Raw genomic sequence first — 17,511 nt, forward strand, 5'->3', positions numbered from 1 at the left:
ACTCACCCTTTGCAAAGCCTGGTCCTGCAGCCAGGGTCTGAATGCAGAACTCTAAGTGACAATCCAGTCCCTGAAATCCAGACTTGATCTCTGGGTTTGAGCCAGTGGAAGGGAGGCCAGGAACAATCCTGAATTCTTGAAATTGCTGTTGAGATCAGGATCCAACTCCAGACAAATGGGGAGATAGAAGAAGAGGAGCATGAAACAGAGAGTGCTGCACTTGGCAGTCTCAGCACTGAAGGAGATTGATCACTGCTGAGGTCTGAAAGCCCTGGGGGGAGATACAGGGGCAAAAGCAGGGAGGTAAAGCTACAAGGGAATATGGAATGGGACAGAGGGAGCAAGAAGAGCTTGGGAACTTGTTTTAGCAGTTGCTGCTTGGACTTGGATGATCAGAGCAAGGTCAGAAGTCCTGGCAAAATTAACTTTGCTCTCCATGAGCTGCTTTTGTGGCACCCCGAGGCAGGAAAGGCTGGAAAATGCCTGAAGCTGACCCTGGGCATGCAGGACAAGCCTGGTGCCACTCGGCCAGCCTGTCCTACAAACTGTGCCTGTGTCACCACTCTGAATTAGCAGCTTTAGTTCATTAAGCAATCTCCTGATTAGACCAGGAAGAAAGGCAATCTGGTTTTCTGCGTGCAGAAAGTTAGCATCGTTTGCTGTTCTGTCTGGGAAATTCAGCCTTCTCCCAGAGTGGGGACCTGGAAAGGCAATTTCTGCCTATAGAGGAGGCAGAGGGAGCCGCAGGTACCTGGCACCGTGAAGGATGCACTCAGCAGCTCTGGGGGCCCGTGGCTGGTAACGTGATCCAGGTTTTGTCTGAGGTGTTGGGGAGCCGGGCAGGGAGGAGGCAGAGCAGGGCCAGCCAGGAGCATGCACCGACTAGCACCGAGGCAGGGAAAAGAGCTCTTGGAACCACTGCCATAAATTTTCTCTTCCTTGAAGCATCCAACAGACAGAGAGAGAGGGGAAAGGAGGGAGAAGAGAGGGAAGGGGGAGGGAGAGAGCTGGAAGTGTGAAGGGAGCAGTGAAACCTCTCAGCAGGGAGGGCAGGCAGGGATTGGGGGGGTTTGGCTGCAGAGCCCCCAGCTCAGAGCTCTGAGCTCACTGCTCCTCTCTGCCCCTTCCCAGGGCTGATCTTGGAGAGCTCTGGGCAAGGAACAAATAAATGGTGAAGCCAGAGGAGTCACCAAGCCCTGCAAGCAGGCAGGGACATGTGGAGAGCAGGGTGGGGAGGGACCAGGAATCCCCCAGCAGCAAAGCATCTCTCAGGGGGCTCATCCCGGCCACCAGCAGCCACTAATGGGGCCAGGACAGCTCTGTCCTCTGTCCAGGACAAACGAGGAGCACCCGTGGGGGCTGGAAATACACCCAGCCCCACCCAGCATCACCACCAGCCCCACGTGTGCTTGGAGTGATGGGGCCTGGAAAATGGTTCCTTCCTCACGCTCAAATCCTGGAAACTGCAAACCAGAATCCTTGTGCAAAAGAGACTTTCAACTTTTATTCTGTCCTCTGGCACCTTCCTCTTAACGGGAAAACCTGGGTGGGAAGAAAGTCTATATAAACACATCATTAATCACCAGATATTTCCTTTTTTAGTTTTGAGCTCTTTAAGCAACAATGAAATACAAGCAAAAATGACTTCTTTCCAACCTGTAGTAATAATCCATTAACTGTCGATTGAAACAGTTAATGAACCATTAATTGTTTCCTTATCCATCATCACAATAAGATGCAGGCAGTCCTATGGCAGCTTCCAGGCAGCTGGTGGGAAGGCAGGTTCCTGTTCCATCCCTGCTTCACAGCAGAGCTTGCTGAGCGTGGGGGGAAAAGTTGGCTTTGCCAAGATGCTGGAGAAAGCCTGATCCAACCCCCTGTGGCAGCAGTGAGTTGCACTGAGCTCATCTGGAGATATGGAGAAGCAGAAGCACAACTGCTGATGCCCTCAGCCTCTGTCTCCTAGGTGAAATCATTGCTTGCTTTTATTTGGGAGAGGGAAAGGGAGAGTGGAAGGCAGCCACCAAGGCAAAGAGTAGAACTTGCTAAAGCATATAAAAGTATTACAGTGCTTTATAATGCTTCTAAGAAATGCCTAGTGAAAATATTTTATATCTAATAAATGGATGACTAAGAACACAATAACATTCTCAGAGCCATAATCCCTTCCAGCAAAGACATTGAATGAAAAACAGGTCTGATGGCTCAGAGACAGAGACCAGAAATTGGTTGTTATTGCAACCACCATGGTAACTCCTCAGCTCCCTTTGCTCTCATTCTGTAGGGTACAGTAGAGGAGCAGCATCCAGTGCTGCTGACACTACAGCAGAGACTGAGCTGTTTTACAGCCTTCTGAACCAATCTATTCCTTTACTCTTCCACAGCACCTCAGGAAGCCCATAAGATCAGTGTAATGGGAATTGTCACTGAAAGCCAGAGGCACCTTCCCTGCTGGGCTTTGTAGAACCCCCCAGCCATCAGGTTTCAGTGGCTGAATGGCCCTACAGAGTTAGGGACGTGGGCTGGGGCTGGGGCAGGAGAGTTCCACACCAGGGGCAGGCAGGAGCCCAGTTCCAGCTGCCAAAGCCACACTGGCTGCAGTGTACACACTGGGCACACTGGTCACACAGCAATAGGGGTGCTGCTGGTCCTGGAGTAACCTCCAGAGTGAAAGGAACTGTTTGGTGAGTGGTTAGAAACTGATAATTCCAAGTGTTGTGAAATGGGGGTGCCAAGGGAGAGAGAGTGCAAAATGACCCACAGCAAGTACCTGCTGTGTGGGGTGATGGAACCAGGTGCTGCAGAGGTAGAAGGAGCAAACAGAACACAGGATTAATGTGGGAAGGCACAGTGTGTATGCACTGCTGGGGATAAGTGACAGGGTCTCCTCTGTAACCTGCTGGGGACAGCACTGGGTGGCTCTGGGAAAGTCACTTTCTTAAGGCCTGTGCAAGACAGCAATAGTCACCTCCTTTTTGAACTGAAATAGAAGAATACATTATTATGGCTGTTATTTTGGTCCTCTCCAGACATTTTTCTCAGTCAGTTCAGCTTTTGTGTCAGGTTAATTCTCCTCTGACATATGAGATGCTAAGCAAGCTTAATCAGGTGTCATTTATGAAATGAAATTTTACTTGTATTTTACCAAAAGCCCAACTGTGTTAGTCACTGACTCATTGCAGTGTCAACCTCTTAAAAAGCTGTGGAGCTTAGGCAAACCAGAGGCTGTTGCTAAGGAAGATACTATAATATAATAATTATAGCAGTGAAGTGTCATAACAGATGGAGCCTTTGTTTACTTTTCAGATTCTTCTCAGGTTTATGCAGATGGCATTTAATTTGATTGCTTTTCGTAGCTCTTACCACAGTGCTTACCCTTTATTTTCAAGCAGTGATTAAAGATATTTGTCAGAGACTACAGAAAATCCTGGAAGTGAGCAGTACACTCAGTGTTTGTGCTTGGTTAAAACTATGGAGACTGCATTTTGTCTCTCTCTGCTTACAGTCTTGGTCTGTAAAACCCAGTGATTAAAACAGAGTATGCTTTATGGTGGCTTTTTTTTTTTTTTTTTTTTCTTACCCTTTACCACATTTTCCTCCTATAAATGAGCACTGAAGCAGCTGACAGACAGAGGGATGAGACACTCTCCTCATGCCAGGCTGGGGGTCTCACTTCTTTCTTCTGGTGCCTCTGGAGGTCATGCTTGGAAACCAAGGGGAGGTCACTGAGATCCTGCAGCTTCACAAGTTCACAATTAAAAAGCATTTAATGTGCATTTATTAATCACAGGGTGCACTTCCAGCATTGCCCAGCACCACGACGGGGGTGTATTTAGTGTCTGTCCTCCAGGGCAGGGAGTTTTTGGTGTTTGGCTGCTGAGCAGGAACAGAATGTTTGCAGCATCTCTGAGTAATGTGGGAGCCAAGTGCAGGGCTCCAAATGGATCCCAGATCCACTGGGACAGCACAGGGCAGCAGAGGAAGAGAACATCTGAAACCACCCTTAGCCCCAGGGAAAGGGGAACCCAACCATCTCCCCTGACCCAAAGAGGAAAGGCCTTGGCTGCAGTTAAAGGCTCCTTATGGAGATGAGAGCCCATTTTTAAGAAATCCAAAGGTAGCAGTAAATGAATGTATTTTTAATGCATTTTGGATGTGTGGTGATGTGTGAGCTGCTGGGGCACTTCTGCACAGTGTGGTGGTGAGGGTGGGACATCAGCAGCACCCTTCAGGTAAAGGTGAAAATAACAACCAAAAATCTTGATAAACCAAGGAGAGTCAGAGGATGATGGTTAGTTTTAATTTTTCTGCTTCTCATGACTTCTTCCCCTGGATTGTGCATGTAGACAGGCCAGAGATTTTAGGTATTCATTCCATTCTATAGTAGCATTTCAGAGTAGTCTTCAGCCTACTGGTGTTTCTCACAGCATGTGAGAAAGGTTATGTGAAATCATGATGGCACTACCACTACGTGTAGGAGTAATAATAATAGTTATTATTACATATTAGAAACCTCATTTTTTGATACTGGTTGCATGAGGTAATTTTGTAACTGCTAAAAGAGACTTCAGCATATTGTCAGAAGTCCTCCACAGAGCAGTGGCCACTGAAAACTTACCAAGAGTATTGGGAATTCCTTCAGTCCTCTCTCTCTCTCTCTCTCTGTTTTTTCCACACTCTCACCCCATAAGATAGGAAATATCTAGGATAAATGGTTACAGAAGCATTTATAGGCATGGGTCTTCCACAGATACTTCAAAGAAAAAGTATATATTTTTTTTAATATTATACTGCAGGAAATGCACAGAAGTTGTTGAGCTGCTGCTGCCTCTCTGCCCCTAGAGATGGGCAGAAGATGCACCTTCTCATCAGGTGGGGAGGGTCTGACTCTTGACAACTCCTTGGTTGTGACTATTTTTTGGTTTAGTTTTATACTCCTGCTTGAAAAATTTTATATGCGAGTGAGGCAGCTCTGGAGGTTTTGCCAGCTTGCCTTCTCTGTGCAAGTCTGTATATGTATATGGCTCTGTGTTCTGCATAACCAGGCTTGTGTAAAGATAAAATATTTAAAAATATGCACTTGGGTTTTCTTTACCTTGGCCTTATTAAGTATAGAAAATAACAGCTCATGCTTGGGTTGAGGGAAAGTGTTTCTTTATGGCTTAGTGAAATAAGCCATTGAAAACCACTAAATCCACCCAAAATACCCTTGCAGAGCTGTCAGTGTTAGCAAGAGCTTGAGTTCTGTTACCCACAGCACGGAGCTCCTGCTGCCAGGGGCTGGGGGCAGGGGTTTTACACTGAGCCCATTCAGACAGGACACAAAATTCTCTTACTCAATGCATGTCCATCAGCAGCTCAGGCTGGAACCTGTGCCTTTTCTTGGTGTCTGTGATGTGCTCACCTTCCCCTCAGTGCTGCCTCTGCCTCTCCATGAAAGCAAAGAACATGCAGATAGGAAGGAAAGAAAGCTCACCTGGATTTTGCTTCCTGCATTTCCCTGCTGGTGAGCAGAGCAGATCTGATCCTGGGGGCATTTATTCACACAAGGTCCCACTTTCTTCTCTGAGACTTCTGTGAAAAAGAGTAAATGACAGGTGATGCATCTGAACCCAGCTGTTGCATCAGAAAGAAACAAATTGTCAAGAGACAATAAGCTAAATGGTAGCAGGCTTGTTGAAAACACATTGTCCATATAACATAGGTGCAAATAATTCCTCCTGTATGCTAAACGTTGTCTTTTCCATTTCAAGGGCTATTGATATAACTATTTCTACACTGAACTGACTGCTCCTTGTCCTTGGCCACTTGTGACACCTGAGCAGAGGGACTGGCACTCACCATCTCTGCCCACACCACTTCCCAAGGGCTGAGCTCAGGAGCTGGCAAGCAGCAATCAGGCAGCTTTCATCTGGGGCCTGAGCTGAACATGAGGAACAGAACTTGACAGGCTCAATTAGTACCTACTAATTTTTCTCATAAGGCTGGATCCCTACCTAGGTTTCCAGGCAGCAATGCAAACCATCAGCTCAGCCCTCTGGGTAATGCTGAGTCCTTACCAGAGTTCCAAACTATTAAAAACCAGAGCACTGGGGATCTCCTGTTCATTTTGACAGGATCCAAATCTTTTCTCAGGACTGGCTAAGTTGAGCAACTCACCTTGAACTGATTTTCAGTTCCCTCGTGAGATTTGGGGCAGTTCTGATTCAACATGATGGGATTTACTCAGTTCTTATGTGCACTGTGTACCTGGCACACTATTATATGTATGCTGCTTTCTCTTTTTTACTTTGTTTTTGTTTTTTTTTTTACCTTTTTTTTTGTTCTTTACTTTTTGTTGCTCCTGAAAGCTTTTTAAAGAAAAGCCTGAAGGTGTGATGGTTGTATATGGATATTGTTCACCTTCTGATCACTTGATACAATACATAGCTCTGTTTAAACTACACAGATCATTGAATTTATTCTGTTTACCAGGGGTGTTTGGCCAGGTTACACAGGCCAAAGATATAGATCAATAGATCATTACCTAGGATAAGCATCAGGCTTTCCTAATTAGTCGTTTCAGAAGTTCAGAATTAAACAGAAAGGCAGGAGGATGGGTTGGTTCTGTGCAGCCATACAAACTGGTAACATGGATTTCCCCCAGCAAAGGGAAGTGGCTGGGGTGGGGAACAATACCTGGCACCAGGAGCTTTTCTTGGTGTATTGAGAGGAAAACGATTTTTATCCATGTCAGTACATATTCATACCAGTACTGGTGATTTTTGGTTTTTTTTTTTAGTGTCCCTGCTGGATAAGGCACATTGCTGCCAGAGGAAACACTTGTCTGTAGTGAATCACTTTCATTCCTTGAATTCAACCTACTCTGGAGTAAAAGTTGGAATAATTTTTAGTTATGTGTTAGTGCAAGCAGTATGAATGTGTAACTACAGAGGTGACCAGGTGAGTGTCAGCCCCTTGCAGGTAGCACACACACCAGCAAAATGAGCTGCCCCCAGGTCTATAAAACATATAACAGACTTTTGAGACTTAATAGTTAAGTTGATGGAGTGTAGCCAAAACTGCCAAGTGAGGTGGATTAGGGAAAAGTCTGCAAGTACAGCTTGAAGTATGTGAAATTTGTATGCTGTTTGGAGAGCAAAAATAAAGGCTGTGAAGGAAAAGATGCTGGCAGCAAAACAGGCCCCTGTTAGCTCACAGTCCGATGGAGCTGCTTGGTGCAGGGAGATCCAACCCCCTCTCCAAATCTTCCTTAGCCCAGCAAATAGCAACACAGAAAAGTCAGGCTGTCTTCTACCTAGTGGCCTTCTCTGGATGGCTGAAAAAAAACTTTGCTGACATTCTTCCAGTCTTCTTTCTAGCTAAACATCTCTGCCTTGATTGTTGAACTTGATCTGTCAGACAGCTCATTAGGTGGGATGAGGAATGCATGGTAAGAATCCTGGAGGATCACTGGCTGTTTCTGGAGCCCTGTGTTCCACGGGAGACCTGAGCCTGTGTTTTCCCTTCCCGTTGGTATTCCTTGGCTGTGGCTGTTGTGCCTGTGCTTCAGGAGCAGTGTCAGTGTCAGTGAGCACTTCTGGCACGGGGTGGCTTCAGCATGCACTGGTGATTTGGCCCCCCAAAGAGTGTTCCTTTAGGTGAGAAACTTGTGATTAAATGAAACATTGACATCCCACTGTGCCAAATGGGGACTGTGAGTGGCTCAGAGGTGTAACAGCAACTTGGATGCTCTGGACTGATGCCCTGGAGAGCACAGAAAGGGTATTTGAAATCTCTCTTATGCCACTCTTGTTGTTGTTGTTGTTGTTGCTAAAATAAGCAGCCAGGGAACAGTGAAATATGGGAATGGTGGGAAAGAGAGCTCAGGTGGGGCCCAAGGGGAAATGGTGTAGCCAGGCCCCCGTGAGCAGGTTGTGTCTGTGCACAGCAGCCCTGCCTCAGGTAACATGGGAAGGGTTGGATCTGTAGAGCAGACTAGGAAGGAGCAACATGAGACAGCTTCAGTTCTGCAGAGCAGGCTGATACCTTCCATATGGAGCAGGTTCTGACTCCAGAGCTCTCTCTCCAGGCGGGTTCAGGAGGAGAAACATGGAGAGAGAGGAACCAGAAGGTAGAGGGGAAAGTCAGAAACCATCATCTGGATTTTAGAGAGGCTGAACACTGTTTGGTTTGGCTTTCAGACGTGGCAATTTAGCAACAGGAAATGTCAGCTCATTAGAGCCATGGCATGGCATGGGCTGATGGTAGCAGTCAGTCCTGCTGGCAGGGCTCCAGCCACCAGGGATTGATAGGGATGTCTCGGTTTCAGCTGTAGGACAGGACAGTTCAGGGGGTGGTTGGCTTGGCAGGCAGTTAACAGAATTAATATGATTGCCTTGGCAGTAGTAGGAGAATGCATGAAGGAAACCTTCTGGCTCTGTTGCCAGCATTTAATACCAAATGATTATCATATCCCAGTGAACTTGTACTGGATGGAGCATGTGTGAGGGCTTGCAACAACTGCACCAAAAATAGTAAGTGCCATTGGAAGCTGTAGAGAAAACAAGCTTTCCAGTTCCAGCCAGTCAGGACTGCACCCTGCAGGCCTGTTACTTGTCATGTTCCTGGGCTCTGTCATTTTTCATCCGTGTTCCAGCTGTGAAAGTACTGCTTTGTATTCTCTGCCACTGGATTTCACTAAAAGCCATGTCTCCTGCTGTTGCTGGAGCTGGTTCCACCAGGGGATGGATACCTGCACTGATGATTGACCTGAACTGGTTTTCTGTGGGACAGCTTGTAGTCTTGGCATCCAGCACGGGACAAACACGGGACACAGAGCTATGTGATTTACCTGGGCAAACCTCATATCTTCCTTTAGAATGAAAAAATATTTCTATCTTTTCTTTAGCTACTTTATGTAATGCAGAGGATGCTCAAGAAGCAGCTGTGTGTCTAGCAGGGTTTAGCTTTGGAGCCAGCAGTTGTGAGTGACTAATGGTAAAAAAGGCCTGAGTGGTTTTCATCCAAAGAGCCAGAAGTGTTTAAGAGCATTCAGAACTAATTGCCTCTCCACATTTAAAGCTGCAGCTCTGTTTCCATGGCTAGGCCAATATTGGCTTCACATCCAAAACCAACACCAAATGGAATATTTATCTTGAAACTGGCACAGGAGTGTGTCTGAAGAAGAGGTTTTCTGCTGGGTTTGAGGAGAAGGGCAATAAAAGTCTCCTGATTTTAAAGACTGAAATGGAGATGTTTCCAGGAAGCCCCTTCCTGCTGCTTGGTGTCTCTTGTGTCACACATACACAACCCCTTCCCCACCATCCCACCTTGTAAAAACCAGAGCCAGACAGAGCTGGTGGGGCTAGGAAAGGCTCAGGTGTCTTTTTTCTGTGTCACAGGTAAGTGTTGAGAGCACTGGACCTTTCTGGCAGATGTGAGGTGCTTTGTGTTCCCTTTTTGGCTGCTGTGGCTCTTGGCTTGCATTTCTGTGAAGGTGCTGGGCACTCTTATCATCCACATTACTCAGTGTTTCCAATGAAACACACTTGGTTTGCAAAAGCCAGATTTTCCTTCTTCATGTGTGTGTTAGGGTTTGACAAAAGAAGTGGAATGTGTTTTTGAGAAACACTCTGAACCACTCCAGTTGCTCTTATTTAATAATATTCAAAAGGGATTTACCTCAGCAGCAGCAGATTGTCATTACCTCCTGTCTTCACTTCTCTTTGCTCCTTATCACTGGGAGCTGAAAAATGCCAGAGTTGGGTTATGCTTTTCCCTTGGGCCATTCTGCAGCGCTCCAACTTTTGAAAAATCCCATTTTTCAACACCCTGTGGCTTTTCAAAACCTGATGAAATGAAGAGAAAGTACAAAGAGAGGAGAAGGAAAGAGATGGTACAGGCCTACTAGATTTTCTGTTACAGCTGATGGCAAGAGAAAGGGAGAGAAAATATACAAGTTAAACCATCAGCATGTTTTCTCTGAAAACGAGCCACTAAGTGTTAAAAATAAAGCAGAAAATACTATGGAAAATCAATTTTTGCACTTAGATCCCCTCAAAATATTGTTTTCCTGTAGAATCTGGTAATAAGTTTGTTAAAGGTGTATCAAAATAAAAATTCTGTAAGGTAGATTTCAAAATGTATGTCATGGGAAAAAGATAATTGAATGGGAACCATAAATCAAATTATAAACAAATACAGAAGTGACTTCAAAACTTCCTTGCTGTCTATTCCTGATGCTGGCTGCTGTTTTGTTTGGTTGTTTGGGGTTTTTATAAATAGGAATTCGTTCTACCCTTTCCTACTTTTTATGATCTCTGAACTTTACCAGTCACATTTGTGGTTTGGTGTTACAAATCCTTGTGTTTTCTCCACGTGTGTCCATGTGGAGGTCCCTAGCTCTGCGTGCACGTGGGAGCATGGAAAGCTCAGGAGTTACTAATGGAAAATATTACTAAGGTAATATTTAAACATCCATTTCTGCAGAGTAAGTAGATATTTTATGCAGATAAATCAGTTCTCTTGGGCCAGCAGATGAGACAGTTCTTTCTCCAGGCAACTCCAGGGCCAGTTTATGGCAGGTGGTTTGTCTGCATGAGCTCTTGCAGCACTGACCATCCAAAAGTTTCTTGGTGCCTCACTCTGAAGCTGGGTGATCTGCTTTTATAATTCAGATGTGACTGAAGGGGCAGCAGCATGACCAGCACTCTGGGGCACTGCTTCCTCATCTTCCTCTGGGGGAGGGGGAAATGGAAAAGGAGTAGGAGATGCATTGATCTGACCAGTAGCCCCTGTGCCACTTCAGTGGCCACCCTGCCCTCAGCTGAACTGGGGAGAGCTCCCTGATGGTGGAAAAGAACTGAAAAGGAAACTGTGATCTCTGCAGGGGGACCATGAGCTGATCAAGGAGCTGCAGCCCTTTTTCAGAGTCCAGCCCTTATTATCAGCTTTGCTGCTGCCTCATTCTGTTACCCCAGGGAGGTACTTGCCACCTTTTTGCCTGCAACTCCCACATAAACCAAAGAAAAACCAAAGGGAGTCAATATCCTTCCCTATCCTTTGCTTTTGCCAAGGGTTTGAAACCACTCAGGTGAAAGGTAAGGTAGGCAAGCAAAGCCATCCCATACTGGAAAATACTTCCTTGGTTGCTGGCTTGCAGTGAGCTGAAAGAGGAAATCAACAATTTGACACCATCACTTTGAAGAGTGGGATGGAAGCAATGCTGCTTGAACTAAAAAGGGATTTGTTTTATTTTGTTAATTGCAGTGCTTTTGAAAAATGATACTGATCCTGCTGGTGAAGTGCTAATTAATGTTAGGATGTGGTACACCATATAATAAAAGCTGCTGTTGAGGAATGTGGCTGCAGAAGAAATTGTTCCTGAGGTGTTTATGGGTAAACAAGCTCACTGGAGAGGAGAGGGGCTGCAGGTGAGCTTGACTTTCCCTGCAAGCTGCTGCCTTGCTCTTTGGGTAGGAGACTTTTACCATGTGGGAAATAAGGAAGGGAAAACTCTTTCCCTTTCAGCCACAGCTGCTGTTCACCTCCTCAGCCTTAGGTTTTCAAACAGCATCTTCAGACATCCTGGTTCCAGGAAACCATACCACAGGGTTCCTGCTCCTCCAGGCTGTTATTCTTGATTCCCCTCACACCAGGTCTGCAGACAAAGCCACATTTCCTGTGGTTTGTAGGCTTTTTTGTTTTGTTTTAAAGTAACTCTTGCAGAGAGCAAAGAATGTCTGCCTGTTGCATCCACAGTGCTGCAGGGAAAGGTGAGCACAGTAACTGAGCATCTCCTTGTGATCTGTCCCCTTGTAACTGGATCTCAGAGGCAGCAATTGCCCTAGGCTCAGCTTTTCTAAAAATTTATGTGTATCAAAAGGGATCTTGTACAGGCAAAAAGCAGCAAGTTGATTTTTCCAAGAGCAGCTTGCCATTGTTAGGCAGTTGTTGGCTTCATAAGTGAAATAGCTCGGGGCCATATGCATGCCATGATGATTGCATTTTGTAAGAAAAGACCATGGCTGTGGGTCTCAAAGTCTCAGAGCCAAGACCAGTCATAGTTGTGGTCTTTAAGTCACAACCTCGAGCTATTCTCACCCCTGAAGATAAGGGGGAGCTGATCGTAGAATAACACTGATTTTAAAATAGGCAACCACAGCGAAATGAAAACGACTTAGTACAGTGATACAAAGGGTGTATGATTGACAAGATAGCTGGTTTTTGAAATGTACTGTAGGCAGTAAATAGCATCTTATGCCCATAAGCTATTTTCTATCTTAAAGCCAAGAATAATGATCTGGCATCTGTCTCTCCTGCATGAGGCTTCAGTTCTGAAAGCTCCAGCACCCCCCTCCCAAGTGCCTCTGGAGATGGGAGCAGTGGCAGGCACACAGCCTGTCAGGATAGCACAGGGCTCTTCTCTTTTTTTTTTTTTTCTTCCCAAAAGTGCTTCTCTCTAATGTAAGCAGCTGTACAGGGTGGAAATGGAAGCTTTGTACATAGGTGGTTTGAACTCCTATTTGCGTTTCCTTGGGGTGGGCAGTGAGACAAGGGACTGCAGTCTCTGGGGATCCGATTTCTGGTTTATCTTTGTCCCCATCAAAACTCAAGTGGCAGCTGAGATGTTGATGAGCTCTAATCTAGATAACGTGACTTCATGCCACGGAGTGCACACACCTGCCAGGCTTTGCTGTACCAGCCCCTCTGGCAGAACAGTGCCTCAGCTTTGCACTGCCTGGATGCAGGGGTGTGTGTGTGTGTGTGTGTGTCTGTGTGTGTGTGTGTGTGTGTGTGTGTGTGTGTGTGTCTGTGTGTCTGTGTGTCTGTGTGTCTGTGTGGGTGTGTGTGTGTGTGTGTGTGTGTGTCTGTGTGTGTGTCTGTGTGTGTGTGTGGGTGTGTGTGTGTGTGTGTGTCTGTGTGTCTGTGTGTGTGTGTGTGTGTGTGTGTCTGTGTGTGTCTGTGTGTGTGTGTGTGTGTGTGTGTCTGTGTGTCTGTGTGTGTGTGTGTGTGTGTGTCTGTGTCTGTGTGTGTGTCTGTGTGTGTGTGTGTGTCTGTGTGTGTATCTGTGTCTGTGTGTGTGTCTGTGTGTCTGTGTGTGTGTGTGGGTGTGGGTGTGTGTGTGTGTCTGTGTGTCTGTGTGTCTGTGTGTCTGTGTGTGTGTGTGTGTGTCTGTGTGTCTGTGTGTCTGTGTGTGTGTGTGTGTGTGTGTGTCTGTGTGTGTGTCTGTGTGTGTGTGTGGGTGTGTGTGTGTCTGTGTGTCTGTGTGTGTCTGTGTGTGTGTGGGTGTGTGTGTGTCTGTGTGTCTGTGTGTGTGTGTGTGTGTGTGTGTGTGTGTGTCTGTGTGTCTGTGTGTCTGTGTGTGTGTGTGTGTGTCTGTGTGTCTGTGTGTCTGTGTGTGTGTGTGTGTGTGTCTGTGTGTCTGTGTGTCTGTGTGTCTGTGTGTGTGTGTGTGTGTGTGTGTGTGTGTGTGTCTGTGTGTGTCTGTGTGTCTGTGTGTGTGTGTGTGTGTCTGTGTGTCTGTGTGTCTGTGTGTCTGTGTGTCTGTGTGTCTGTGTGTCTGTGTGTCTGTGTGTGTGTGTCTGTGTGAGCCTCCAATATTCCCTGCAGTGTGAGCCGGGCTGGGCTCTGGTGCATCATGGAATAAACCCCTGGGGCTGCCCAGCTCTGCTGCACAAGGGTTGGATTTTTATTTGCAAGGGGGGTTCTTCCTGTAGCTCTCTTACTGGGACTGTGGGAGAGCTGCAGCAGTGTGAGCTGGACACCAGTTCTGTTCCTTGTTCCTACTGAGTCAGCTGGGAGGCCCTGTGTGTCCCTGTGTCACACTGTGTGTCCCTGTGTGTCACACTGTGTGTCCCTGTGTGTCCCTGTGTGTCACACTGTGTGTCACACTGTGTGTCCCAGCTTTTTCACTGTAAAGCTCCCATCTGTGCCCTGGTGTGTGCACACTGCAAACACACCCACACGGGTGTGCAAAGTGTTCCTGTCCCTGGCCAGGAGTCCCTTCCTCTGTGTCCCCTGCCCGTTGCATGTTGGTGACCTGACCTGCACAACCACTCTCATCTCAGAGAAGCCACAGGAGCACAACATGCCAGTAAAACAACAGCTCTTTGCCTTTTTGCCTTTTTTTTTTTCCCACCCCCCCCCCCGGTATATGCTGATGTAATCTGATGAACAGAAAGCTCTTGGAACATGTCAGGTGGCTTTGTAGAAAGCAAAATTCTCCCTCTTTTGGGACTGGCACATTTTCTGATATTGTAATGTTTTTTTGTTGTTGTTGTTGTTTTGGTTTGGTTTTTTTTAAAGTAAAAAGAAGACTTGTCACTTCCTTTACACGAGCACATTAGCATTAATACGTTCCTGCCTTCAGGTACTGTGTGTCATTGTTGTGAGCACATCCTGACATCTCTCACACATCCAGCACTCCAAAGATCCATGACAGAGCTGAATGAAAACTTTTTTTGGCTTGGCAGGAGCAGTAAGAACACAGAAAACCTGCCAGCTGTCAAGGATGTAAATGGTGATTTTGTTTCACTTTTTTTAATGAATTAAAGCAGGATTGAAATCTGTCCAAAGACAGCATGTTTGGCCTTGCAAGGAAAGGAAAAAAAATGAAAGGGAGGGATTTTATTTTCTCTTTTGGCACTTAAGCTCATGCAGTGTTTACTCTTGGTAGCACTGGATAGGACAGAGATACTCTACTGCAGGAGCCTTGGCAGTGACCATCACACATGAGACATCTTAGCAGGGACTGGTTTCCAGAGGGGAAACATTTTAGGGGATTGTAAACAAATTAAATCAAAACAAAAAAATCTGCTTTATTTCAAGCCAGGCAGCTGAAAAAAGCAGCACCTACCACTGCTTTAGAGAAGGGTGGCAGGAAATTCCTGGCAGAAGATACTTGGTGTCTTCATTTACACAGCAGTCATATTGAGGCTAAAGAAAAATCTGGCAACCTGTACCTTTTTTCTTACAATCTGTTTTTTTTGCTGGTATCTTACTGGTGCCATCTTGGGGGCATCAAATCTATATTTATTTACTCAAACTGCACAAGTACTGGTGGAGCCTTACCCTGTACCCTGTGTCCCCAGGCACATTGTGTCCCCCTCTCCATGCACCTGGATTCCTGATGGGAAAGGCTTTGCCGGGTGCTTTGCCTTTCACAGAACTGTCAGAGTTGGGAGGGACCTCTTAGGTCATCTTGTCCAACTCTTCCACAGAAGTGGGACCCCCAGAGCACATTCCCCATGGCTGCATCCAGGGGGGTTTCAGTATCCCCAGGGGGGAGGCTCCACACCCTCCCTGGGCAGCCCGGGCCAGTGCTTTGCCATCCTCACAGGAAAGGAGTTTTTTTCTTAGCCTTTGATGCTGTAATTTCTGTGTAAGATTTTCAGGTGATCTGTCTGAGAAGCAGCCAGTTTCAGATCACATTTTCCAAGCTGCCAAGTGGTCATCAGAAGGCTACCCCAACACCTTAAAAGCTGAGCTTTAATTGCCTCCCATAGCACAAGGAGAAATGAGGTCTGTTCTTTTGGAAAATACAGCCCCTTGCATCAGAATAAATTCCTCCTGACTGATGTTCCTGGGGCAGAGATCACCCAGAGCTCAGCTCTGGGCTTGGGTCAGCCCAGTGCAATGCTGAGCTCTGTGCAGGGCTGAGAGGTTCTCCTGTGCCTGGCAAGAGGTGCAGGGAGCAGAGCAGCTCCTGCAGGGATTTACAAACAGCCTTCAACTCCAGTTCTGTGGCCAGACCTATTCATTCAGTCTGACTTCTCAGGCAGGCCAAGCCCATGCTGTATACTTCAGCCAGATGGTTTAGATGAAATAGAAGGGAAGAAATCTGTTCAGACTAAACAAAAGTGAATCTTAACTTGTTTCAAAAACTCAAGATGAACCTGAATTTCTGAAGAAAAAGCCCTAACTCCCTTTTCCTCCCCTCATCTCTCTCTGAGCCCCCTAAAATCCTGGCACCTACCCACTTTAGCTGGAACAGAAAGACTCTTCTCAGATTTCCAGCCTGTCTTCAAGTAGGAAGTATTGAAAATCTTAAAGGAAAGCCTGAAAGCCTTTTCTTATGAGCTTTCCAGGCAGATTTTCTGCACGAAGACACTCCTGCACATTTCAGTTACTTTCTGGGTCTTCTGAGACACTCCCATCCCCAGCTCTAATGTAATTCTGGGGACTCAACAGGTAACTGCAGGATGAAAGGCTGCTAAACCCTACAACCTCTTCACAGACTTTGTAGGACTGTTAGCAATCAGAAATAAATGGAAAACTCAGAACTTTCTCCTCCCTTGTTGGAAGAGAGATCTTCATTTAGAGCCAATTAATTGCAGCATTTGCATGAAAAGTGCAGAGAGAGGAAACCTTGAGCAATGCAATGGGGCAGCTCAGCAGATAAGTGTAGGTTGCAATGTTTTCCAGGCATCCCCTGTACAGACACAGAGCAGGATCACCTGCCCAGGGATCTTGCTCTCACTTAAAATCTTGTACCTCTGCTTCTGAAATGAGGGCACCTGTTTATAGAAATGTGTCCAGCTGCTCCTCCCTGATGGAAATGCAGACCTGGGAGATGAATGGAGAGGAATCCCTGCTGGCTTTCCAGGTAGACTGATAGTTCTTATTTACTTTGAAGTTTTTTGGTGGCTTAATCGATCAAAAATCTTCCATTAAAATTTGAGATCCTTCACTGGTGACCTCTCCCCGTTAATGCAGCTTTGGTTGAGGACCCTTCCTACTCTCACTGTTAATTATCCTAATTCAAGAGTGTTTGGGGAAGTCTGGATACCCAAGGGATTCAAATGCATTTTGCAAATCCTTTTGCTGAAGCCTCATTGCACGAGGTGCCAGGCTTTCCCCTGACTCTACCAGAACCTATTGCTTGAGAGATCCAGGTCCTGTAAAAACAATCATAGGTCAACACTGAAAGAGTGACAGAAAGGCTCATTTTAGTCATGTGTTTTTTGGCATGGAACCTGGAGAGTGCCTAAGCTGTATAAATGTTAGCTCTCTAAATAAACATAACCTCTGATTACATGAAAGCAGGGAATAAAGTTGAAACTTGTTGAAGTCGTTAAGCAACCTTTCAAAACCAGTGCTTGTTTTGTTCTAAACAGCCATAAATCTTGACAAATGATGGTAACCAAAGAGCAGCAAAGCCAGCAGAGCTACCCCAGACACCTTACTGTTCCTTTCCTCAGGCTGGGAAGTGTTCTGCCCAGAGGCTCAGCCCTCAGCCTGCAGGTGGGATCGTGGTCTGGCACAAACACCTCCTGATGAAGTTATCCCTCCAGTGGGCACAAGGTCATCTTTTCTGTCTTTACTCCTTTGGAAATAAGGTCTTGGATAGTTCTCCTCCCACTTTCATGTATACACAGGGTTTCATAGTTTATTAACTATTTCGGTGGCTTTCCTTGTGTTGTGGCTTTTTTTCTGTTTTGCTGAAAGCAGGGCTGGGGCAGCCCGTGAGCTCTCTCCCCTTGGCACCCAGAAGATGTGCAGAAAGGAAGGGATAAGGAGACAAGGATT

The 17,511-nt window shown here is 46.2% G+C and overlaps 1 long non-coding RNA gene across 1 annotated transcript; it reads right to left on the bottom strand.

Annotated features, from left to right (window-relative positions):
* Positions 1-217: 217 nt before the first annotated feature.
* On the bottom strand, positions 218-10,583 carry LOC139800600 (uncharacterized). Its single transcript, XR_011727830.1, has 4 exons — positions 9,664-10,583; positions 5,405-5,574; positions 4,619-4,702; positions 218-1,542 (listed from the first exon to the last, which is right to left on the bottom strand). It is a non-coding gene; the product is annotated as an uncharacterized lncRNA (long non-coding RNA).
* Between the last annotated feature and the right edge of the window lie 6,928 nt (positions 10,584-17,511).

This window comes from Heliangelus exortis, chromosome 10, assembly GCF_036169615.1.
Source record: "Heliangelus exortis chromosome 10, bHelExo1.hap1, whole genome shotgun sequence".
Lineage (NCBI taxonomy): Eukaryota > Metazoa > Chordata > Aves > Apodiformes > Trochilidae > Heliangelus > Heliangelus exortis.